The sequence below is a fragment of the Microchirus variegatus genome, assembly GCF_963457635.1.
Source record: "Microchirus variegatus genome assembly, chromosome: 3".
In the NCBI taxonomy this organism is placed as follows: domain Eukaryota; kingdom Metazoa; phylum Chordata; class Actinopteri; order Pleuronectiformes; family Soleidae; genus Microchirus; species Microchirus variegatus.
The window spans coordinates 31,473,562-31,501,057 of NC_139804.1; positions in this window are offsets into that span (position 1 = coordinate 31,473,562).

The following is a 27,496-nucleotide window of genomic DNA, read 5'->3' on the forward strand; positions in this document are numbered from 1 at the left end:
AGGAGCTACCTCGTCTCTTATCTTATATTATGTGCTTGGAATTAAGCCCTCTACTTGAGCAATTATGGTGGTGAATCAAGACGGCTTTCTTGGATTTCAAGGCATGAGTCACTGTAACCTGACACATGGACCTCACTGGTGGGTTGAAGGTAGTGAATGCAGCCAGAGCTCAGCAAAGTCACAATCTACAGTGTCTTAATGGTTGTTTATTATATTATATTATATTAAATGTATAATGAGATACTCATTATATATATCCATAATGCACAGAAAGTTCAGTTGCACTCATCTAATATTTATCCGAGTGTTCATAGGCTGGGAACAGACAGAATGTTGCAGTAAACATATGCGTGTGTCACAGCGACTTGCATTTGAGAAGAGCAGGATCATTTACATGGAATAATAATCCTGACCCTTTCCCAAAAAAATGATGATGATGATGATGCCCATTTTACAACATATGCAAATGTGCTATGATTCTCATTTTGGCAGGTAACTATGTTACGTCACATTCTCTTTAATCCCAGTAAGTATCTGCAAATCAAGGCCAGTCTAACTCATAGAGGAAGCTAATTGATTTAGCTGCCATGGATATCAAATCCCCCGTTCCCAAGTTAATTCGTGTGCCATTGACAAAGGTACCCAAGCAAACATTTGTCTCTTCAAGACGGCTCCCCTGAGAAAGATGTGTCACTTAGAAAGAAGGTAGATGGTGCTTTGATAGACACACGAAGAGAGCGGTTCATGTACCCGGGAGAAGTTCTTTGGTTTACCTTCTGATTTCATGGTACAATTACCACAAAGGCATAATTATTTGGGAAACAGAAAGTCATTTAAGTGTTTTCATCTTTGGAACAGGTTTAAAGAGATTTCATTTACAGTCCAAGCAAAAAAAAAGTCCCGGCGGACATTCTGAGGCTTAGGTGTTAAAAGTTAACGAGGGTTTATTTATACTGATTCACATGTTTACTTGAACATGGCTGCGAAATAACCCATGCAAAAATAGTCAATTTGCATAACATTCTGGTCACTGTCCAAAGGTCATAATCATAACACTCTTATTTGATAAAAAATAAACCTGAGATACCAGAGACGAGATCATTATATCTGTGTTTATTCCTCAAATTACATTTGGATGAATATGCATTTTATCATTGAAGATGTTTTGCTATCAGAGGATTAAATTATAGTCTGTTAATTGCGGCGCATGAAGGAGTTAATGTCTTGCACTAAATTGGGGCAGGGTAACAGGCCGATAAGACAAACGTAGTTTACGCTTTAACTCGAGCTTATCAAACACACACACAGTCACCCGCACATTGATAAAGGGTCACTGATAATGAAGGAGAGATTGGGAACTTTAATCCTGAAAGGTGGGAGGAATCCTGCCGAGAATGACTGCAGATTCATCTGCTCTTCATCTATTTAAGCAGAGAGAGAGAGAGAGAGAGAGAGAGATGTTGTAGACAAGTGCATATTTTAATTATTTATCCATCTCAGCAGTTCACCAGCTTCTGATGAAGTTTGTGCAACTAATTGGATTGAGACTATAAATGTATGTGAAGCGATATGAGTACTACATACTATAGGGAATCAATAAACAACCAGATATATCAGCCGTGAACATGATAAATATATGTATGAATATAATAGTGCTAATGAGGAAATATACAGGGTTTCTAAGGGTTAAATAAGGCAGGTTAATGTAAATATTAGACATTATTATCTATTATCTAATCAATAGGCTTTTAACCTTTTTTTTTTTTTTTTTAAAGTGTGTGTCAAATACTCATAAATTCTCACAAAAGTGAAGTCAAATGCACAGCTCGAAAGGGAAATTTGCACCATTTAATAATGTTATGCAGAGAAAATAAGTGACTGCAAAGCACCACAAACCACAGCCGCTTTGCATGTTAGTATTATTAACTTGAGATCATCAACGAGCATGCAGACACGTGTGCAACTGCTTAAATACACAAACAAAAAAACATGCATTAACATAATATATGTCTGTGTGCGTGTTCCAGGTATTACTCATGTTGCGGTGACCAAAATCTCTTTATTCAGTCACACTGTGGGGACTTGTCTTGTCTTATATATATAACTACATTTTACACCATATGGTTAAGATCAAGTTAGGATCAGGTTTGGGTTTTGAAAGTGCAGTTCATTTGGGGGAGGTGTGAATGCGCAACCAAACTCTGATCCGCACCAAAGAAGCAAACTCTGGTCTGCCTAAAAACAGTATTGCCTCGTTTCGCTTCAAGTGAACTTAATGCAGGGCATTGTGGGTAAACAAAACCAAAACATGTAAAAACGATAGCCGGGAGAAATGGCTGAGCCCATTGTTGCTGCGTGTATGTGTCGTATGTTCACATAAAACAAGAAGATTTTGATGCAGCTCTGTGTTTTGCTCTGATGTGGAGGAACCAGGAGTTGTCCTGCATTAACCAACAACAGATGAGCAAGTTTTCTTGTTCACTGTCGTCTCGTCTTCTCCTTCGGTTAATTCTTGATGCAGCGCTACCTCAGGTGAGGAGGGGAACACGTTATTCAAAAGGTTCGGTTCGTTTCACTAAAGTGCGAAAGTGTGAAAGCATGAATGAATGGTGCAACCCCAAAATTGAACCGAGTCCCCAATCGCACCGAGTCTAGCGGAGACTATTAGGTGTGAAACGACCTAAGTCCCTGAAGAACTAATGTAATTCAATACCCTCTGAAGTCATGGAAACCAGATTGAGTGTGTGTGTGTGTGTGTGTTTGCCTATACACATGCATTCATGCATATATGTATAGGCAAACACACACTTATGATGTTTCACAGCTTGTCCTTTTTTGAATTTTCTTTTGATTAAATTTAATTTACTACAGCTGTGGTTTCATGCCCCCATGCAGCTGTAGAAGCTGGTGCACAGATAAACACTTAACAACAGGCACCAGGAGAACATTGAGGCATGACACACACATCCTCAATTATTTGTCTCCCTCCACCTTCTTGCCTCTCGCCTCGTCTTTTCCCTGCACACAAACCTACCCAGCGTTTGACCTCACTCCCTTCTTTCAGGTCTTTTATTCCCCTAAATCTCTCCCTCTTTTCGTTCCTCCTTTTTTTTTTTTTCCAACATCCCTCACCCAGCATAGCGGTGTCATGTAAGACACACTGCCTGGCCTAGCAGAATGACAACAGCCCAGAGAGGAAACTACAACATTCTTGACAGAACATCACGGGCCAACAGCTTTCAATGGGGTATAAAGCACCTGGTATAAAACAGTCTGAGAGACGGAGCCTAACACAGTTGATTAAACTCTTAAAAATTGTGAGCTGCGAATTTTACTGTTTGCTGACATCTTGATCCGATTATAAATAATATTACTGAGGAATAAAAATCCAGTTGCCATGGTCATCATTTGTTATTTACAACAGTGAACATGAGAGACGGTGCCTGATTTTGGCTTCATTTTTTACCAGCTACCTTATTTAACTCCGACATAAATCTGATTTGACGGTTCATGCACACAAAAAACCGACTGACAACAGAGACCAATCGGTAATGAACTGGGAGATCAGTGAGATAAGATGTACGTTTACTGATCCTCTGTAAAGTAAATTCAGACATTGGAGCTCAGAACACCCAGCCCACAACATTTATCTACTGAGAATAACACTCTCTCCACAGTTGTTAACTGATATTTGCTGGTTCTGTTCAACAACCTTCATGCTAAGTGCATGTGTAATCTGAAATTGGGCTTTTACAGATTTAAAAAAAAAAAAGGCAATGTTTGGCTGACTGGTGTGACTGGACTGAATGGCGTCACCTCTATCCAAACCTGTGTTTTTCCATTTCTGTTTAAATATAACTGTTACCAAAACCTTTGTCTGAGTCAGACAAAAACAATGACCGGTCTGAGCGCTGCTGCCCACCTTCTAACATCTAACAAACTCAGAATAACTGCTCACAACACACACTTACATGTAGAGTCTGCCAACCCTTGACAACAAGGGTCCGGATATTAAGTTTAAGTTTAAAGAGGACATATCATGCGAACTCATCTTTTTAATCATTTAAATCCTTATATTTGGGCCTCTGGGGGTCCTATCAGTGGGCAAAAAGTGTGAAAAAAGATGACTCATGTTTATGTGGTCCTCCTCATTCTAATTACGGGAGATAAAACACGACTTGACTTCCACACTCACTGGGACGTCACAAGACGTTCAATTCCTGGAATTGTTGTCTCGCGGAGCTCCGCTTTGTCCGTAAAACACGTGAGAGTGCTGGCGAGGGCAACGGTATCCAAAAACCAGAAGTCCGTGAAACGTTCTATTCTTGGCTCCACAGTGCAGCACAGAGTTCTACGCAAACTTCCAGCCTCAGAGGATTTATCTGTCCAGTGGATACATGTTATATATGACAGCAATGTGCCTGCTAGAGCCTGCAAATGATCACTTTTCCAAATGCTTACTGCTGTTAGCTCTCAGTAGCCTCTGTGGCTGATGTCATTTCCTGTACCTTAAAGTTTTGTTTGACCTATTTTTTTAAGGTGGACCTAAAGAGATGCTACTAAACTGAGCGTTCTGAACAGGGCTGTTTTGGCAGAGTGATTGAACTGCTGTGGTGCTTCATCCTTATGTTATTTTGATCAAAGCATGTCACAGACATGTTCATTAGGACACCAGGGAACTAGTTTAACTTGGAGAAATAGGATATGATATGTCCCGTTTGAGTTTCGCATTTTTAGACGTCCCTGCATTTCTCAACACCAGGCACTGTATAACATTTGCAAGTTAGTGGCACCAGCGAGACAATCATCTTTACATTGTTCTTTACCGTGTCTTTATGGAGACAACTGCCTTGTCTCAATGCGGAGAGAAAGTCATAGTCTTTCTTTCTTCTTTGTGTGTTGTAGCAAAAGCAATTCCACCTCTGCTTCTCCATTTGTTCTCGAGCCGTTAACGTCAGGGCGTAAGAAAAAGCCCACAAATTAGCATTTTCCCTTGCATATGTTTGCCATAATGTCCACCGTAAAAAGGATACATAGCCTGCACTGCTGCAGAGATGCTGCCACAGTTATACATTGAGCATTAAAGTAACTGGAGGTTACAATATTTTCTCAGGAAAAACACTGGAAAGTAGTTGCTAGGCAACTGCGAATGCTACATCATTGATTAATTTTAAATTCTCTTTTGTTCCATCAATATAAAGCCATGCTATTGCACCTTTCGAACAAAAAGACGATGATGAAAAACTGAATACGATAGCGATGATAGTAACGAGTGGTTATTTTCCATTCTGTACATTTAAATGTCAGCGTATCCGTCGCTAAATACAGAAGAACAACGTTTGAATGATGGGTCCGTGGACCAGTTTTCTAAAGGCAAACTGATCCCTGTCTAGGTCAATATGCTTTATGTGCCCCCACCAATCATTCTGACCGCTGGGCATATTGAAGACCCCTGTAGAGTAGTTAAGTGACAGGACTCAAACCCACACACATGCTGCACATGAGCAATGACCAGTACACACACACAGAGTCTGGTTTCCATGACTTCAAATGGCTTTATATCAACTTACATTAATTTCATGGATATTTTACTCTAAACTTCCCCATTACTACTACTGGCCTAAAACTAACTTCATTCTAACCATACATACGTCTTCACCTTAAAATGGAACACGTCCCCATAATGTGACTGTGTGAACAGATTTAGGTCCCCATAACACACACACACACACACACACGCACAAGACAGAGACAGATTGATGGCAAGATTGACAAAGTGAGAAAGATGAGAAAGACAAAACGGCATTAATCATTCGATATGACATGTTTTCCCACATCAGGGTCTAGATGAGATGAAGGTGGAGGCTACGATACACAACATCAACCATCTACAGCAGAGACTATATATGTGTGTACAAATTAATTCCCCTGAGACAAAAGCTTGTACAAATTGCACTGTGTGTGTCTCTTGGATCACTATTGTCTACACTCAATACTACAAAAGTCCTTGACCCTAAAAACCCAGCTGTCAAAGTCTGCCATTTTGTACGCTGTAATTATATATATAAGATAGATTTTTTGCAGATTTTTTAAAATAAAAGTGTTTTTCATAAAACGTATGAAAAAAAAGAGAGAAATCAAATATTACTTAAACACACCAGGGACCAAATGTTGAAGTAACTGATGCAATATGCACTTCCATAGTGAAGGACAGAGAGGGGATACCAGTTGCATATGGAATTAGATTTGTGTCAATATTTTCAAAAAACACTTTTCCTTCCCCAAGTTTTCACCGTCGAAATCCGACACAAAATAATTGTAAATATCTAACGTTTGTCAGATTATAAACGTTAGATACTTGCAGCTATTTTGTCAGAAAATTCAGTAGCCAATCAGCACGCAGCTTCTTAAGGCCCGCACGCAATCAAAAAACCACATCGCAAAGGAACAAATGTGAAAGCGAAATAAACAAATGTATTTTCAAACTGTGATAGCTTAATTATTGTACTGCCTGGTAAGTTATGGTGGAGCAGTACTTAGAGAATGGTGTTCACGTGTGATCACTAGATGGCGCTCTGATCGCCCTTGTGAATAGTGGTGTGATAAGCTAGTGTTAGAAGAAGACTGGGGTTAAGCTAGCTTGATGGCTGAGAATGTACCTATCTGCATGTATGATCATCCTGCTCAGTAAACGCTCTTACAAATGCATTGACGCGGCTTGGATGTGATTTCTTATTGGAAGATACAACACAAACGATAAAAAATAAATATATTTTTGAACGATTAAATCGATATTTCAATTTACTTCTTAAAGGTGAAGTAAGTAGTTTATAGTGACATCTAGAGGAGAGGCTGAAATTTACAACAAGGAACTGCTCCTCTGCTCACCCCCTCCCCTCCCTTCCCTGAGAGGTACGGTATCCTCAGCCGGTCAAATGTCGCCCTCGTCGTCTTTCTCCGTGTCAGCAGATGAGGTCCTAGTATTTATTCAGACAACGAGAGGGAGGGGGAGAGGGCGAGGGGGAGGATGAGGGACATCTCTTCGTGGCCGCGGTAGAGCTGTCAGAAGCCGTAGCAGACGAAGCAGACGAAGCGGAGAGAGTGGAAAGCGACGCTTGATTTGTTCTGTCGCGTTTGTCCTTACAGGCTCCGGTAGAAACATGTCGTCTCGCTGCTAACAGTGGCTATGCAACAGCGGCCCCTGACCATGTTATTTTACATGACTTTTTGAAACACTACGAAAATGAAACAAAAACTATTATACAGCGACTAGACAATGCAGGAGCACATAATATGTATAAAAAAAGTGGATTTTGGGTTATATAAACCCATAAATACTACACAGTGTCCCTTTAAAAAAGAGTTGTTCTGTGCTCCATGAAAACATGTCAAGTTCTGACATGATCATAACATAACCTAACCAACAAATCCTACAGTTATACGTTTGTCGCTGCAAAACACTGGAATTTTGAACTGATATTCGGGCAACATGAAAAGTCTCATAGTGTGTGTGTGTGCGTGTGTGCATTTCCAAGTGAATTACATGCTTAAGGGGTGTATCAAAAACAGACAGTGGAGGAACAGGGCCAGTGTGTGGCTTATGGAACAAGCGTACTGTACACTACACACACACACTCAGAGAGAGGGAGAGACACACACAAAAAGACACACACACAGCTTGGTAAAGCAGGCATATGGAGAATGGAGGAACCACTGTCAGATTGTGGAGCACATTTTGCCAGAGTTCCCAGATGGTAAAGTAAGCATAAGTACCAAATTGCTCCAGATTGAGGAGCAAAGTCAGTGACTATAATCATCATTACCTTTCCACAATATCGTAACAGGAAAATTAAACGGCTATAAATTATCTGTGAAATCTTGTGCTGTGGTCGTCTTTATTCTCCACGAGAATAAGGTCTGTACATACATACATATACAGACAGACCTTTTTGCAGTTTTGCAGCCCCAAAAACACAATATTCAAAGAAATCATGTTATAAAAGCATGTGTGTCGTGTCTTCTCGCTTATTGTGCACATAATTTGGCCGCGGGGCTGGAGATGAGACTTTTTTTCAAATGCTAAATGGTTTCGCCGGTGAAGACGGGCCTTTACTGTGGGGACGCTGAATCCGGAGGACATGAGCAAAGAAATTGAAAGCAATCAATATCGGAGCCAAAGGAGCAAGAGTGCACGTCTCTTTTTTGTTTCACGCATAAAATGTGTGGTGCCGCTTCAGAACGTGTACACGCTGTGTTGTGGCCCCCTTTGCCCTACTTTGATCTGTCCCTTCCTACGAGATTTCACACAAAAAGGCCTTCGAGCTAATGCATTGTAGGCTAAGCCAATCCGAGTTGTGTGTGGGTGCCACATACTCACTGCAGCGCTCCATCTCTACTTCTTTCTGCCTCCCTTCCACACCTCCTCACAGTCACTATTTCTGCCTTCTGCCAGGCTCCACTATTTGGTCTTTGTTTTTCGAGAGGGAGGATTTTAATGTAGAACCTTTTTGTTTGATCCTGAACGAGGGTCCTTGGACAGCGAAGAGCCTTCGGATTTTAAATCTATTTGTTTTCACAGACATTTTTTTTTTTATGAAACCTTGACTCTATTCATGGTTATCTTCTCTGAATGGCTGGGAATTCAGCAGTTGGTTAAAATAACTGCTAGACAAAGGTTGTTGTTTGTTTCTGGTATGACTTACGCTGCAGATCAAAACCCCCCGATCCTTGTCACATTCACATGAAGGTCTCGTGAGACCCTAAAGCAGATGGCGGTGTGGATTATTTTCCTGAGGCTGCAGGCTGGCATTAGCGAGCCACTGTGTAATAGACAATTATGGTGTGGACTCCATAGCCTTGAATTTATTCTGTGACCACATTCAGTGTTTGGCAACACATGATAAATTGTATCTAATGAGTTCTCCCCTTTTTTTATGACCGTCAACACTCAGAAATCATTAGGTGAAATGAGATGGTAATTGAATCTGCAGGCTGGTGGATGAATACATTTTGGGAGGTGCGATTCCTCGCGTTTGTCCTTCGCCGTAGCCGCTCAAATACCTGTTTGCTTGTAACTGAAAGCTCCGACAGCCTCCAGTTAACTTTGCTTATTAATGGAGTAATAGCCAATATCATTCACACATTGTAAACAAGGTTATAATCCATCCATTTTCTACCGCTTTATCCTCCACAGGGGGGTGCTGTGCCAATCTCAGCTGACAAAGGAGCGATAGGCGGAGTCACACCCTGGACAGTTCACCACAGATTCACTTTCACATATACATTCATACGATCAATTGAGAGTGATCAATTTACCGAATCCCCTGATATTGCATGTTTTTGGACTGTGGGAGGAAGACGGAGAACCTGGAGAAAACCCATGCACAAAGGCCCTTGTTCCAACCGGGTCTCAAACCCTGGTCTTCCTGCTGAAAATTAGTTTTAGCTTTTATTTCGGTTTTTTGACTTTTTATTTTTAAAATGAGTGAGTTTTAATTCATTTTTAGTGTGTGTTTTCCAGTTTGTATTGGTTTATATTTTTAGCAAATCCAACCTTTCAAAATTGCCTCCAGAGAAAAAAATAAATACACTTCAACATAAACCCAAAAGGATTATGTATGAAATTAACAATTTCATTTACAAAGGTGAAAACTAAGCACAGAGCCCACGGTCGGTGTCGTGGTTAGTGCTCTCGTCTTTGCAGCAAGAAGACCCGGGTTCCCTGGGTTTGAGACCCGGTTGGAACAAGGGCCTTTCTGAAAGGAATTCTCCCATGTTCTCCCCGTGAGTGTCCTTCTACAGTCCAAAAACATGCAGATTTGGTGAATTGGTCACTCTAAATTGACCGTAGGTGTAAGAGTGTGAGTAAATGGTTGTTTGTCTCTATATGGGGCCCTGTGATGGATTGGCGAACTGTCCAGGGTGTACGCCGCCTATCTCCCTATGTCAGCGGAGTCAGCACAGGACCCTCTGGTGGAGGACAAAGCAGTAGATAATGGATGGAAAACTAAGCAAATTTTCACAAATTTTTGTCAGTTTTTTTTATATACACACAAAAATTGCAAACATACACATCAGCCGCGATACCATGTTATTTCAAAGCTTTTTTTTTCGCTGCCACAACATCGTCGAAAACTATTGCCAATTAGTGCTCGATGAACCGCTTTAAGCAGCCTGTTGTCTGTAATGATCACACGCATGATAAAAGGCAGAGAACATACTAACGGTTGAAGTATGCTGTGCTCTACATTTTAATTGAGCAAAAGTTAAGCTGCTGACTTAATCGTTCTGCAATAGCTGTAGCCAAGTGTGCAAACTTTTTTTTTAATGCCTTTACCATTTCAATAATAAAATGTTTTTTTTTTGTGGGGGGTTTGCTAAGACAGGATTTGTGCATGTGTGTACGTCAGTGTGGATGCCTGCACATAATATATCTGACTTTTTTTTGGACCCAAACTCTCCAGGGGTGAACACGCTTCGTCTATCAGAGGCTTTTTTTCCCCCGCAGAGGCTCTGTACAATCACGTTGCAACAGGGGTATTGCACAGCCGCAGCAGCCTCTTTATTAGGTATCACTTTAGAGGAGGAAAAAGAGGAGTAACATGACATTACAGTTCCCTACAAGACAATTTTCATTTGTTCACAGAAGAAAGCCATCGCGTGGATGGCATTGTATTCTCTCTGGGACTTGCGATATGGTGTCACATATAGGCAGAACATATAAGGGAAGGAGAAAAGGAGTTCAAATCAAATACAGTGATATTGCACCAGCATCTGCAGAAAAAGAAAATGAAAAATATGCCAGTGTGTGAGTGGGCTGGGGCCCTTTTAATATATCGTATTGACATTAACAAAACAGGTTGGCAATTAAAATCCAATTCATCATCATGATGAGTGGGAAAGCTCATTCAAAATTTTAAAAAAAATTGCCTGTTTGTAACATTTATCAGCTATTTTGACAAAATCAAGAGCGGTGCCAACAGGAGGACAGATAATGAGACATTAGTGTCTGGAAAAACTGACCGACAGCTCGGACTGTCACTCAGGTTCTAAAATAACCACTGGAAAGTGTGTGTGTGTGTGTGTGTGTGTGTGTGTGTGTGTGTGTGTGTGTGTGTGACTGAGTGAGTGATTGAGTGAGAGAGAGTTGGTTCTGAAAATACATCTGTGAAATAAAAGTGAAAATATCACTTAAAGCAAAAAGGTAACCAAGCCCGACTTTGACTCATGGTAAGTCAAAAATGTAAATTTGCGTGCTGTTGGGAAAGACTGTGTATCAATATATCAAGCCCGCTTTCAAAAGGAATCTACATATTCATAATGCATGTTCACCAATTATGTAACTGGTGATGTCAAAAGCCACTTAACTGTCCTAATAAGGCCAGGGTTGACGTGCCAGAATAAGAGCCATGATCATTTTGTGAATGGCTATGATTAGAAATCATGTGCTCATCTCAAGGACGTCCATTATCCCTTCATTTCAAAATCAAGAACAATGGCCAAAGACAATATTAGTTAGTGCTATTCATGTCTTATAATGGGGCTTTGGAAAATCAAACATGGCAATGCAACATTTCTCTGGAGTAGATTTTTAGTTTATTGTGGCCAAACTTTACACTAAATGTCCCTAAAAAAAATGTTTCTAATAAAACCCCCAAAAAAACTAATTTCTTAGTTTTCTGCAAAAACCCATCTATGCGGATGTATATTTCACTCATTATTGCTGAGAGGCATCGTGAATATCCCATGGGCTAGTGCAGCAATAAGAAGGTGAGAATGCCATGCGAGCGGTGATCTCTCCATCTGCTGCAGATTGATTTCTGCAGCATCTCGCTGAACGCTTGTCTACATTTCAATGACCCGCATCACTCCCTGCCTCCTTCTTTCAATCTCACCCACACAAGCATACATTTATGCAATATGCCTGCTCACATACATACATACATACATACATACATACATACACACAGACAGACCTGTGTGCAGAGACACACACATTTAAAACACATACTTGTACGTTATGTCTTTATGAGGACCAACAGTGACAGCACACACATACAGTATTTATGATTATTTTAATGTCAGACATTGTTTTTAAATAGAATTTGGTGTCAACTGTTCATTTCCCTTATTAAACTCTAATATCAGGTCATCACCTTAGTAATACATTTAGCTATTAATAATAAAAAAAGTCTACTTGATTAATAAGTAAGCTGATGAAGAGAAGTTAAATATAAAGTTATATTTATATACACCATCAGAGTTGTTGTTACCATGAAATTATTTGACCAAGTTATTATTTCTCAGTCACTTTATTGGATCCACATCTATAAAATATGGGAAAAACAGTTTTACAAGTTTAAATGTCAAGTATTTAGTGTGAAATACCCTGACACAAATACCCCCGGCACTGACTCTCTTAACCTGTATCGCCGGCGACACATTTAGGCAAATCACTTTTTGCATTACTGTGATTATGCAACGGTCTGTGCTATTGGAAAAATTCCAACAGTCTCTGAAAGATAAGCGCTTGCCCTTTAAAGCCAACCATGTGGTTATTACGGTAATTTCACTGACATAGAGAGCATAGAAAACTTTATCATCATATCAATATCAAACTTTGAGACAAATACTTGCGAAATGATATTGAAAATATGTTTTTTATACTGTTCAAATTTCAAAATGAAAATGCCCTTATTCATGTACAACTGCAGTATTTTTTCCATTTGTTGTTTTTCTTGACTTCAAACTCTAGAAAAATGGGCAAAATCACTTAATCAAAGGACACTTTTATGGGCATAATAAGCAAACAAAGGACAGACATGTTTTCAGGTTGAGGTGTTTAATGGTTAAAATTGGTTCAAATTGGAGTGGAATCCTAATTGATGTTCCTGTCCGACTAAATCATGTTGAGAAATATCTGCTGTGAAAAAGCTCCATCACACCAGGCTTATTCAAGGGATGTTTGAGCATTGCATACACAATGCTGTATGACTTAAACTCATTAAAGGTTTGTTAATACATCTTGGCTTCTAATCGAGCCAAGTGTTGGTTCATGTGTCCATTAATAAACATCTTTGTCACAAGTGTGTCCAAACTTTACATACATGAAAACCTCTGGGCCATTATGTGTATAATAGAGTCACTACAGAGCAAGACCGTTTGAAATATGAGCCCATTTAAATGGTATTTCAATTTGCTGCATGTACTTTAATTAAATCGAAGTCTCGCACGCAGCCTAAATCATGTCCTGTGAAGTTATAGAGCACTAGAAAAACTTTGTAAGGGGGCTATAAATATTGGATCTATAATTTAACTGCAATCCACCGCCACCGACAACACAATGTAGAATGAATTTAAATGATTCTTGCACTGAGTCTAATGACGACAATTATTAATTTGTTATAGATGTGAGGAAATTGAAAAAAAGAAGAAAGACACTGAACTGCTGAACTTGCATTTTCAGCAGTTCAAATTCATTTTGAAAGAGGACTCCCTTTGGAGCACCGTGATGTTTAGTGTTTGAGGTGTATGGGAGTTAGACTTGAAAATAAAGGGGGGGGGGGGGGGGTTCAATGAGAACAATCGATAACAATATCTAGGGACATCTGTCTGACTGTTCATCACAAAACTGTCCAATAGGTTGCCTGAGAAGCTTCTAATTTGACAGGTGAGTTACTCAGGGCACCGGTGTGTGCCGTGCTGACTTTAATGTAGTTTGGATAAGAAATGCAACAGATAATCGTTGGAAGACGTATATCGCTAAACAAGTCGCTCTTTGTCTGTCAGGTCACGTGGAATGGCTCCTTGTCCAAACCCTGCTCCCTGGATACTGGTGTCCCTCAAGGCTCAGTACTAGGACCGCTTCTGTTTTCACGATACACCAGATCACTAGGCTCTGCAATCACATTACATGGTTTCTCTTACCACTGTTATGCTGATGACACCCAGCTGTTCCTCTCCTTCCCCCCATCCTCCAACACCCATGTTGCCACGCGCATCTCGGAATGTCTGGCAGACATTTCCACTTGGACAACTGCTCATCATCTCAAGCTCAACCTTAGTAAAACTGAACTTCTCTTCATCCCGGGAAAAAACTGCCTTCACATGGACCTGTTGGTCACTGTTGAAGACGTCACTGTATCGCCATCATCAACTGCAAAGAATCTGGGTGTAATCCTCGACGACGGACTTTCCTGCACCCCCAACATCATCGCGGTAGCCCTATCCTGTAGATTTGCCCTCTACAACATCCGAAGGATCCGGCCCCTCCTCACAAAGGAAGCAACGCAACTCCTGGTTCAATCCCTGGTCATCTCCCGCCTCGACTACTGCAACTCGCTATTGTCTGGACTCCCTGCCTCTGCGACTAAACCGTTGCAACGTATCCAGAACGCTGCAGTGCGCCTCTTTTTCAATCTACCCAAATTCTCCCACGTGACCCCCCTCCTCCGTGACCTCCACGGGCTTCCTGTTGCGGCCCGCATTAGATTTAAGACCATGGTGCTGGCCTTCAAAGCCATCAACCGAACTGCACCCGTCTACCTGATCAGACCACACACCCCAGCTCGAGCACTTCGCTCTACTACCTCAGCCGGCCGTCTGGTACCGCCATCCCTAAGAGCAAACAAAGGCCGTTCAACGAAGTCCCGACTCTTTTCTGCTCGGGCATCAGTGGTGGAACGAACTTCCGACCAACGTCAGGACAGCAGATTCGCTCGCCATCTTTCGCAAAAGACTCAAGACTCACTTGTTCAGACTTCACCTCGACCCTACATAGCACTAACCTAAAGTACTAATAGGTTCCTACCTTCAGCACTTGTATCATAGCACTTATGGAAAGTTCCTTTCTTGTGACAAATGTACTTATTGTAAGTCACTTTGGACAGAAGCGTATGCCAAATGCCCTAAATGTAAATGTAAACCAAAACTGTAAGCTTTGACATTTCTACATCAAAACATAACTGTTCTGCATTCCCTCTAAGCTTCGGCCACAGGGGAAAAGGCTGAAATGTGGATCTGAGGGAAGCAGCGATGTGCTGAGTGGGATAGCAGCTCACACACTGTTCAGAGGTGTCCAACTCAAGTCCCACTTCAAGCACTATGTTACCACAGAATGTGGGAGTTTGCACATATAGCTTTCTGCATGTAGGGCTATTTATTTTTGCTACATCGCCTTCCCCAGTCGATCTAAAGTAACACAAAAGGAACAAAAAAAATGTGGTTGAATTACAGAGGAGATAAAGAATCTATAAACAGACACATTTGAGAAGAAAATCCCTTATAAGAAGAAGCAGTTTCTTATAAGACTGAACTACGACGGAGAATTAGGGCCAAACTGAAAAGAAAAAAATATTTAATCTTTCACGAATAAAGTTACGAAGCCCCTGAAGTGACATAAAAAGTGACAAAAAATATATATATATATATATATATAATTTTTTTTTTCTCATAATTTTTGGGAAACTCGAGATTTCAAGTTTTTTTTCATCTGTTTTTTTTTGTCATTTTCTTTTCTCATGTCACTTCGGGGGCTCCGTATAAAGTCATAATACTATTAGAAAAACGTATATTATTAAAAAGTCGTAACATTAAAAAAGTTGTAATAGTAAGAAGATAAATTGGTAATATTATGAGAAGAAGAAGTCGTTATATTATGAGAATACAGTCATAATTCCATGAGAATAATGTTGTAATATTTTTAAGAATAAAGTCGTAATAATATAAAAAAGCTGTAATATTATGAGAATAAAGTTGGAATATCTTGAGACTAAAGTCAAAATATTATGAGAATAAAGTGGCAATAGTAAAATATTAATTATTCTCAATATTATATAATATATATAATATAATATAATATTACAACTTTTATCGTAATCTCGAAAGATTCGATTTTTCCCTAATACTCTGTTGTACTGAACTTCATGGTGGTGCTCGACGTAAAATCTGTCAATCACCACAGTCATTAGGATTCATCATCTGCAAATGATGAATGACTTTGCCAAGCAACCCAGACACAAGTAAGAGATACAGGACGATAAGTCAGGCGAGCGTCACAGTAAGACGCATTCAGTGGGAAAAAAAATCTGGCCTCTGAGTAATCCATCATGTAGTTTTTGAGATCTATCAGTCTGAACCCAAACCCTGAATAGAAACCAATCTCTTTTTTTTTTTAAAGTGTGAATACCTGTCTCCTCTCAGATCAGATGATGGTATGAAAACCAGCAGAATCTCACAGCTGCTCCTTTATTTGAACAGTATAAACCGGCAGAAAATAGCCAGTATAATCATGCACTTTTTTTTGTTATTGTCCTTTTGTCTTCTACTCCCTTTTGGCATTTGCTGGTGTCACAACAGAAACACAGGATTATGAAATAAATATGTCATTAGAGAACCATGGCAACCGTGGCAAGTCAACACTGCCCGAGCGTGGTATTAAGACATGCTTTTCATCATTCAGCATCGTTATTACCACGCATGAGGAGCTTATTGTTTTTTCGTCAGCTTTTCTGAGCTGATATTTTAAATGAACAATGGTCCCAATTCAAAATTTTAATCAACATGACATAGAGCGATGGGCAAGCTTTCGACAGCAGACACGTTCGAAAAGGTCACTGCTCTTTCGCACTTTGACGAGGGACAAATGGAAAGGTTCATGCTATGACACCATTGTAATGCAAAGAGCCTGCTTGTTAGCTTTGAATATAGAGTGTTTACGGTGGGGTGTCGCATGTTCATACATGCGATGTGACATGGAGCTGAAGCACAGTTTAAACAAAGTTATTTGCAGTAATTAGTTTTGCCACAAGCGGTGATAAATAATGCCACTCTTGCTTTGAGCTGTTAGTTAAACTGCCAGTGGCTTGCAACAAAATGAACATCTGCGATTACCATCTATCTATAAAGCAAGTTGTGTCTGTGTGTCTGTGACAGGCATATCTCATTGACCGTTAGTCAGATCGCCCTAAGACTTTGGATATGGGTTGAGCATGGCCCGATGGTGTGAATCCTTGATTTTCATATTATTTGGAGCAATTTAAATTTTCACGGATTTATCACGCTACACCAGGCAGGCAGCGGCTCATCAGCAGCAGCTGCGCTGTCTGGCGCAGGGAGGTGGGAGTGAAAAGGTTGTCCTCACGGTGGGTGAGACATTTTCACACGACGAAGTTGGTGTCCATTCACCAAAAGGTACGCGAGCACATATTTATTTAGAATTAGCATGCTACTATTTTGCAGTCAACTTGGCGAACCCGTTTCAAAAGGTAAGCTAGCGAGGCTACGATGAGCATTAGCGTAGCTAGCTGTTTTGTGACAGACTGGAATCTCTTAACGAGGCGTATTTGATTTGCATTGTGCCTAGTGAGGATGCACAGTGTTTGTATTATGTCAGCCTTTACGTTCCTTATCATGCATTACCATACCTGAAAAATCTTCTCCAGCTCCCACTAAAGGAATACATACTTCCTACGGGCACTGCACTAGTATTGAAAAAATGTATGATAAACTAAAAGACTAGCATAGCTACAGAAACTGCAATCTACACGACCAATCTTAAATATGAGGATAAGTAGTGAGTATTACTATATATGTTTTTATTTTTCTGTAGTTTGATTAATTGATCTGTAGTTGATGCTACTTACACGATGACATGAATATTCAATTTTTTTAAATAAAATTTTAAAAAACTAGTAGTGGCGGATACAGTTATGAAAAATATTATGCATTTGATCTGTGTAGACAGCCATCCTTTGTTCATCAAAAAGGTATTTAGTGGATTAGTTCAAATGTCAGGATGGTTCAAGTACAGGAAGTTGAAAGTAACATACTGTATGTTGTAGGAAATGTATTGTTACCCTTGTGTTGAAAAGCAAGTGGATAAATAAAGGATAAATGGACACAAGCCACAACATCAATAAATGTCTGGCCTAAAATAGAAGGCCCTGGTCCCATGTGTGCAGTGACTCTCCTGCCCTCAGGTGAAGCCCCAAGAGTAAACAAGGTGAGCAAAACAGAGAAGTAAAGTGTTCACTAAGGATACGTATAAAAATGCTGTGCTTACTGTATTTGAAAGCTACAAAGTTATATGTGGGGAAACATTAAAACTTTAAAAAGTACACAAATAAACCTCATAAAGAATCTGGGGAAATTGCATATTGGAAATGAAAGAAACGACGGCGGCTATTGCAAAATGACGTGATTTCCCAGCCATTATAGCCGTTAGACTAACACTTTTGGCTGGTGGAATGTTTCATGTTCAGTGTTGAAATCTGGCAGGCAGACAAACTAACTAATTAAAACTGTGCTATCATCTTTATAATGTGCATCACCCAGCCTTTTGTTCGAGTGAAGCGCTGAAACTTTGCTACATTGCCAAAAGGAAAACTTCATTCTTTGACGTTTCCATTAAAATGCAGCCGTGCACCGCAGCTAATAAAAGGAGACAGAGGACAACAGCGTGATCACCTAACAGCATCATAAAGTTAGTGAGGGGAGCATAAATAATGGAACGCTCATTTTCTCAACCCTGACTCGGTCTCGCCGTCTCTTTGGCACAGAATTCTTCATGAGAATCTGTTTAAAAAATAAAATGGTAGAAACTCCGACTATGTAAATTTGGTGCATGGGCGCCAGGCTAGTTCTAAAAGAATGAAAGATTTACTGCAGAACTGGCAATTGAAGTGATGTGGGAACAGATACAATAATCACATACTGTGGTGAACTACACCTAAGTTCAGTTGTTGAGGTTTCTAGGGAAAAACGAAGGCTACTGTTGCAGTATACATTTTAAGTGTTCTTTCTTTGTTTTGTTTCAATATTTTTTTTTTCCAAATGTCATTTAAGATTAATATTATGGTAAACACTTCTACAGGTTAGGTGAAAACATATACAACAAGGCCACGCCTTTTTGAATCCGCCCGACCTTTTCGCCTTTGAACGGCTGTGTTCCTGTTGAGTTGAGGCCGTGGTTACGGTTGACTTTTTTGCTCGTCTTGGTCTACTACATCATCCCACCAAGTTTCCGGAAATTCGGTGTAACGCAACTCAATTTTGCCTCTGGGCGTTATAGAGCAATTGATCAACGCACGGGTCAGAAAAGTATGCCAATATCGCATTTTCGCCCGACCTGATCCTCCGTGAAAAGTTTCAAGTGTGGGGAATGTATAAAGTATTTCTATTCTCTTCTATTCTATTCTATAACAATAGGGTCTGCGGGGTAACATCCTGGACAGGTCACCAGTTCATCACGGGGCCACACTGACACAAACAGCCATCCCCTCATACGTTCAACACTCAGAGTGTACAATTTACCTAATCCCCAAAACTGCATGTTTTTGGACTGTGAGAGGAAACCGAACCCACGCGCACATGGTGGAGAACATGCAAACTCCATGCAGCAATGCCAGGGTTGTACATTTATTACATTCTATCTCACCATAGCCACGGTCCCAGCACACTCCTCAAACCCAAGTCGTCCAACTGCGACCGCAACCTTCTCTAACTCTCAGGGAGCCTGTTTGCAACGAGGCACATGCCTATTCAATCAGCCTCACTCAAGCTCCAGTTTAAAACCCCGGTGAGACAGCCACTCCAATTCTGCTAGTAATATCCGGTCCTTAGCATACCTCCATCTCCCCACCTTCAGTATTAGGTTGATGCTTTTATTTCCTGCTACCCTGCCCCATCCTAAAAAGTCTCCACATCTCTGACTTGCCTCTATTTTTTTTATTTTATTCATGGCACTATTGACACAACTAAGCAACTACTACGGTTACTGCAGTTGCCAGCAGAGATACAGCAAAGAGATATACTTTTCTGTGTGTGCTTGTGATAACATTTAATTCTAAGTGCGCGTGTAGGGAGTAAGATAGTAGCTCCAGCGTTAGTTCCCCTTGGAACTGCCGCTGTCACATTGATCGGAGAAGTAGCCTTGTCAGGGGAGCAGCTGGGACCTGAAGATGGCGCTGCATTGGTGAGACTCACAGCCGGGAGGATAAATCAAGCATGTGTGGAAAAAGAAGGCAGGGGTGCAATTACACGGAGGTGGAGGGACAAAGATAGTGGAGTTTGTTTGCCGCATGGACAATACGACTTCTTGCCATGTCCCGTATCCTCCCACACTCTACTGTTATGACCCAATTTCCTTTCAGGTTATTTCTTCGGTCTATAAATGGCAACCGTTCTGACCAAACTTTCGCACAGTTTTTCACGTCTGAAGGTCAGCGGCAGCCTGACATGCACTCAGAGGAGAGATAACATATCAGTCAGTTTTTAAATTGGGTCTAGATTGGACATGCCAAAACCCAATTATTTGAAGTTGAAGTTAATAGCCAAATGCTATGTTTGTGGAACATGTCAACTTCCTGTATGCGATTCATTTAGATGTTGTGATTTGGCCTATTTTAAAATGAATAAAATAAAAATAAAATCTCGATGTGGAATTGAACTGGTGTTCTCAAAAACAAAGAGGCAAGTGGATTCATATTTGATGAAATGTGCAACGTGTCAAAACACACAGAAGTATCAACAGTAAATTGGGTCAGCGAAATGTTTCAAATATATTGTGAACAAATTAAGGAAAGAACTCTAACACGACTGAGAGAATTACACCAGTGTATCTTTCTTTTGAAATGTTGTATGTCGTTTGGGCAAAGGTTGAAATTAAGAATTTCAAACTTCCACTTCAGCGTTTATCCTCCACATGAGGGTCGACATAGAGCGAAAAGGCGGGGTACACCCTGGACAGGTCGCCAGTCCGTCACATATAGAGACAAACAACCGTCCACTGTCACATACAGTCAATTTAGAGTGTCCAACCTAATCCAAGACCACGAGTGCTACCCACTACACCAACCGTAAGATCCAGTGTAATCATATTTATATAAAATACTACAACACAGGCTACTGAACCTGGTTTGAAGACATGGTGGTTTGTATATTAGGCCCACTTTACATTACGCTTTTTGTGACAGCGGGAACCCTGTGTGAAGATAATTTTTATCCCGACAACTGCGAAGTGGTCGCCCGACAACTCAGTGGGAGCCCCCGACAACTTCAAAGTGCGTATAAAGACAACGCGTCGGGCTCGCAACAGCTGGAGGTCAGGGTTTAGGCGATTAGCATATAGCGCGCACTAATTAGCATATACCGTGGGACTTTTGTTCCAAAAAAAATGGCGAAGGGGTGAAGGAGGGCGCTGGACGCTGTACGTGGAGCACCTCCGAAACCAAGTGCCTGATCAGTATCTGGTCGGAGGACGAGATCCAGAAGAAGCGGGAGTCATCCAGGAACAAGATGGCCGACGTAAAAATGCAACAGCGGATGTGGGAGGCCGGCGGTGTGTCTAAAGACATTGCGACAGCGGCGTCCCGACAGTGGGAAATTTGCCGATGTCGCGAAAAGCGTAATGTAAAGTGGGCCTTAGAAGATTGTATATATTCAGAGTTCACCATGATGCACATTACCACGCGATATATTTTACGACATTTGTAACAAACGATCGCGTTCACCAACTGTAGGGGGACCCTGAGAGCAAATCCTGCTTTGTGTTATTTTATATTTGAGGGATATCACTTTATTCTTACTTGCAGAAATGGCCACCAAAACTATGAAATGAATGCTCAGTGTCAAAGGGAAGGTTAAAAAGATGAATCTGCGTTGCAGTTGGCAACACAGACAGTCACACATATGTAGTTTATAAAGCCAGCGGAGTGTTTTCACAGCATGCATTGAAACACATTTGCATCCATGTTCATTAGGTGCACATAAACTTAATCATCAACATTCATCTGGTGCCGGTTCTCATGGGAACATTTCTGACTTCTGTCGCTTTCAGCAATGTTCCTTTCTACACGTTATAAATCTGTGATACTAAAAATAAGTTAAATGTGATAGTAAATGAATGGAGACACTCAATAAAGGATTAGATACCCCCTCAGCACTTTGAATTAATGGCAGGTCTTTGTGCTCATGTACTTTGTGTTGAGCAGCGCTAATGCCTTCATGTTTTAAACCACTACACCAAAGACGGTGTGTAACAAATGGTAATTGTTGTAATACATTATGTCAGATTAAAAGTTTAGACACAGTGCAATGCAAATAGGGCTCAAACGCACTTCACAATATATTTGCATATGTGATAAATTATTTTTTTTTTATAAACAGATTTACTGTAGATGACCTTGTTCAGCAACTGTGACCACGCAGCTCGGATTATTAGCTCGATAGACCGTGCGTTGTCGACAGTGAAACCTTTAAAAAGTGCATAACAAAGCAGAAATAAGTTCTGGGAGTTGAGAACGGATCACTGTGCGCGTGTGTTTGCCAAGGTGAGCGCGAGCAGGAGAGAATAAAAGAGACACAACACGTTGAAAACAGAGAAAGGCAACACGAGTTAGCGAGAGGGAAGAAAGCTAACAAAGGCTAATGTACCGGAGGGATGTGACTTATCTTTGTTCATCTAAAACCTTGGAGTTAAGGACACGGTGTATATGTGTGTGTGTGCTGTTTGGCAAGAAAAAACCCAGAGAGGAATGAAGAATGCTAACTTTTAAGAAATGACATGTGTCTTGAAACACTCAAGTCTGAACAGAAGCATAAAATGTGCAGCGCAGCTAATCTGATGCTGTCACCAGCCTCTTAGAGCGCCTAAACTGGACGAGTGAAAAGGCTCCAGTTGTCAATTATGAACAAAATGTACAGCAACTGCTGATGGAAGCCATAGAAATGGGCAGGATGATACATATATGTTTTTTTTAAAGAACAGCAGCTTTTATACACAATGACTGCATTTTGCTATACGTTGCAAAGTAGCAGCTCTTTTCAAGACTGCGCACAAAGGACCTTGGAATATAGTGCATACCTATTTGTCACATATAGTCTGTCTTTTATGTTACACGTGCAGAGAAAGCTTTTGTCATGTAAAGGCTTATGAATGCAAATGAACATGCATGAATCCAACTTTTGAAAAACACACCCAATCATTACTAGTAGGCCCTTAGAACTGGCCCAACAAAATCTTGTGATCCATGTTCTGCACCATCAATGTGAGCAGTTATCACCAGGTAGAACATAAAACAGTTCAACACTACAAATCTAATTAGTTAAGAACTAATTAATCCCAATCACAACTATTTACAGTAGCCTAAGATAAAGATATAGCAATCAGGTAGACAGCTGAAGGAAAGCATTTAGAAAAGCTTTGTAAAACTGACCCAGAAGGGATGGCTGAAAGTGAGGCTAATGAAGCACTTGTTCTTGGTCTAAGATGCGGGTCATGCAACATCTAGAGACATTTAATATCATCCATGTAACCTTTTAACGTCATATCTTTGGGGAATCTGGATGGATAACGCACATACTAAGAAGCAATTCCGCTACTAAGAAGATTATTATTGCATTTGCATGTTTCTTTGATAAAGATTATTGATAGAAATAAACTCTGAATGTGCAAAACTATCAATAGAGAGACCGACACACTTGACAAAAGGTTAAACATCGAAATCACAGAGTTAAGCCTTTGCCTCAGAGCGCTGCTTCTGGTCTCCCTAAGGATCCACTCCAGAGCTGGATCAGCATGCTGAGTGGGATCCCGTGGACTGCAGGAGAAGAAACCACTTCAACACGGGCAGCCTAAGTATCCACTGCTCTGGCAAAAGCCAACAACAGCAGGGTTCAACTTCACACTCGGCTACTAAAGGTCAAAAAACTGACACAAAGGTCTTCTCTGATCCTGCCGTGTGGTTAGGGCTGAGGAATTAATAGAAGTTTGAATGGAAATTGAATTGAAATGGAAAGACAATATTTGTTAGATCCAAAATGTGTGTCGAAGTATCATTTTAGATTAATTATTGCGTTGATCTATACACAGCGTATTCTACAGACTGAAGAGAACATCTTTGTTTCTCACAAATATCACACAGTAATCATTTTAAATATGTTTTTCAAATGAAAATGAGAATAATGATGTAACAATTACCATTCCCTCTGATATCGCAAATCATATCGCAATCGGAATATTGAGTTTAAATTATAGGCAGTGAACCAATTAGCAATTCTCTTTAACGACTTACGTCATGCACATTCCTCAAATTAAACATCTGTTGAATGAATTCAACCTGTTATGCTGCAATGTTGCATTGACGCATAAACCACATTAATTGCTTGTAAAGTTCCGCAGCAGGACAACATGTGATTGTCCTCAAATAAAAAACCACTTGATAAATCCTACAGTGACAGGGTCATTTTGCTCTTCAACAGCAGCTGTTTATGGCTTTGTTTATGCTCGGCTCACAGTGAGCAGTTGGTAAATGGAGCTTTGCAGAAGTTCAATCACAAGAATGACTTCATTCACTCTCCTGTGCACCTTCATTCGCGTCTTCATCTCAGCCACCTCCATTGGCCTTTATCGTTTATATAGTATTTATATACGCTACATCCTTGCTTCCCAATATTGTCCAATCATATTAAACTATAAAAGGCGTCTATAACATATACAGCGTCACTCCGTGTCACTGAGTGCATCCAGACAGTTCCAGCCAGAGCCTAACCTGTACAAGGTTGATGGGTTGTCGACTTGAATATTCCGCATGAGGAAAAGTTTATGTCACAGTTAAAATTCTGAAAGTTTGATTACACTACACTATATTATGGTGTAGTTATTAAATATGTTTTATATCTTTTATCAGGTGTTGCACTTTGTAGACGGTCCCTGCGCTCCGGTCTCACAATGTAGTTTCTCCAGCTCGAAAGACGACTCTTTTTTTTTTTGATGAAAACGAGGCTGTATGTTTGTTGTCTACGTTGCTATGATTCAAAATATGTCTAGCATGTTTCAGCAATGTTTCTTTTCGATGCTATTGATCGCGGAAGTTCGAATCTGTGAATATCTTTCTAACTTATGACAGACAGAGACATGTCATGTCTTCTGGCTTCAGAGTCACCCTCTCAATTTCAGTGAAAAGCATAAAAACGTACATTTTTGTTGATTTGCAGACTGTTTTATCGTCACAGGTCACTTGTCACTTGCGTTGGATGGAAAAATCAAAACTGGGTGGAACAAGAAACGCTCCTTTATTTTTTATTTTCATTTTTCATTTGAGCACGATGTTGGAAATTGGAAAAAACCCACTTCATTATCCCTTTTTTCATTTTATTTTGAAAATCAAATTAACAGTTTTTCGTTTCATTGTGAAAAACGAACGTATTAATGATACGCGGATCGATCGGCTTATCCCTACTGGAGACAGAACAGTGATAAGCTTTGGGAATATATAATGTAACAAACAACTGACAATGAATTCTACATAATGTTATCCCTAGTGTATATCCATTAACTAGTCTAGTTGCTATAACAACACTGAGCTTAGTGTGGGGGGGGTTTAAAAAAGTAATCATGGGCTGAAACATAAAACCGAGATCAAAAATGTCACAGACTGCGGTTGGACCCAAATACACAAGTAGGCAACTACGATTACTTCTGTCGCAATCTGCTGGGTCCATGGTTTGTCCACGGTGAGCTATTAAACTGCTGCTGCATTCAAGTCCAGGACCCCCCCCCCCACCCCACCCCCCCTCCCCTCTCCTCAGATCACTGCTGACCTGAGAAGCGATCAACCAGGTCCTGAGTAATGGGTCTCTAAACCTCATGGAGGCAATCACCTTTAAAAGGCCGGGGCCAAAACTCTAACAAATGGAACATTCAATAGTCATCCTTTACTGCGTCAATAACCCTCAGTTATCAGTTAATCTGCATTAAAATGAGGAGAGGACAACATGCTTCTTTAGTGCACACACACACCAAAAAATACATTTCAATACATTTTAGAAAGGTACCAGTAAAAGATCAATTAAGCAATTACCCTAGTAGTCTGTGGTAACACCAGGCTACCATGGTAATCAGCATGTGTAGAGGCAAGCTGTGTTGATTTAGAATTGCAGTAAAAAGCAGCACAATTCTTAAATTGTTCGATTTTCTTTTTTTCACTCAAGGTCCCCCCCTTTAGCTCTCCGTGTGGAAGTGTTATGGGTCATTTGTGCTGAGAAGGAGCGACTCGTCTCTGTCTAAATGGCACGGTGTCGGTGGAGGAGCTGGTGTATTTCAGGGACCGAGGCAAAGATTGCCCTCATCAATCTAATGCCTTCTTCCCCAGAGGTAATCATTTCCACAGAGCAGCATAGCATCTCATTAGGCTGATTTGCTCTCAGTGTCAGTCACTTTCACAGACACTTTCACGAGGAAAAGTAAGGTGTGAAAGTACACAGAAATATGCACACACATTGAGATTAAAAGACAACCTGATTCCCCACACTCAAAATACATATATATATATTATGTATAAAGGTGTGTAATGCATGCATCATAAGGACGCAGATGTAAAGCAACTCTGTTAACACAAGCAACACTTCCATCCATCATTTGGAGCAAAACATCCTCACAATAAAACTAGCCTGTAACTAGCGCTATAGGTGTCAGACATGTGATCTTATTCAGTGGTGGAAAACCCTGGATTTAAACATTTAATTATGCCAAGCAGGTCGCATTTTTTTACAAAATTGTTTCCCTTCATGTATGATGACGTTATTGGAGGTCTGAGCAGATTTAATGGCCTTAACAAGCAGATTGCTGGGCCTTCAGAGCAACACAGCGCTGCATGACTCAGTTTCCAATTGACTGGTTATTGTTACATTCATCCATTCATCCATCTTCTACCGCTTTATCCTCATCGTGAGGGTCGTGGGGGGGAGCTGTGCCAATCTGAGCTGACATAGGGTGATGGGGGGGTGACATAGGGTGATTTAGAGTGTCCAATTTACCTAATCCCCATATTTCACATTTTTGGACTGCGAAAACCCACACGCACACGGGGAGAACATGCAAACGCCATGCTGAAAGGCCCTTGTTCTTGGGTCGCAAACCCAGGTCATCTTGCTGCAAAGGCAAGAGTTGATACATTTCTATTGTTAATAAATGATTAAAATAATAAGGCCTTTGTGGTACGTTGCAAACAAGTAATGGACATTATATCAATCATCATTACATCATGCAGACAATCAAAATGGGAATTAAAAAATGAAATGAGTTATCATGACATAATTCTACAAGGAAACGCGATAATCATGTAAAACTGAAATGCTGTTATAGTGTTTTTATTTACAGTGTATAATAAAAACACTATTACAGCATTTCAACTGAATGCTACAGACTTCTCTTGCAAAATCCACACAGGCCTTGGACAGAAAAGGCAGAAATCATCAAGCAGAAGCCCACTACTCTATGGATTCAGAGAGAAGCTGAGCTTCTGTGGAAGTGATATTTCTGTCGCATTTGTCCAATCGTCGTCAAGCTCACTGCAATGAAAAAAGCTTATTATGTGCAGTCACATAGAGAAAAGTTGAAGAACGAAAATCAAGTAAGACGATCCGTCATCCGTGATAAACTGGTAAGCTGATTCTGAGAGCAGCATTTTACGGTGAATTTTATCATTGAAGATTTACC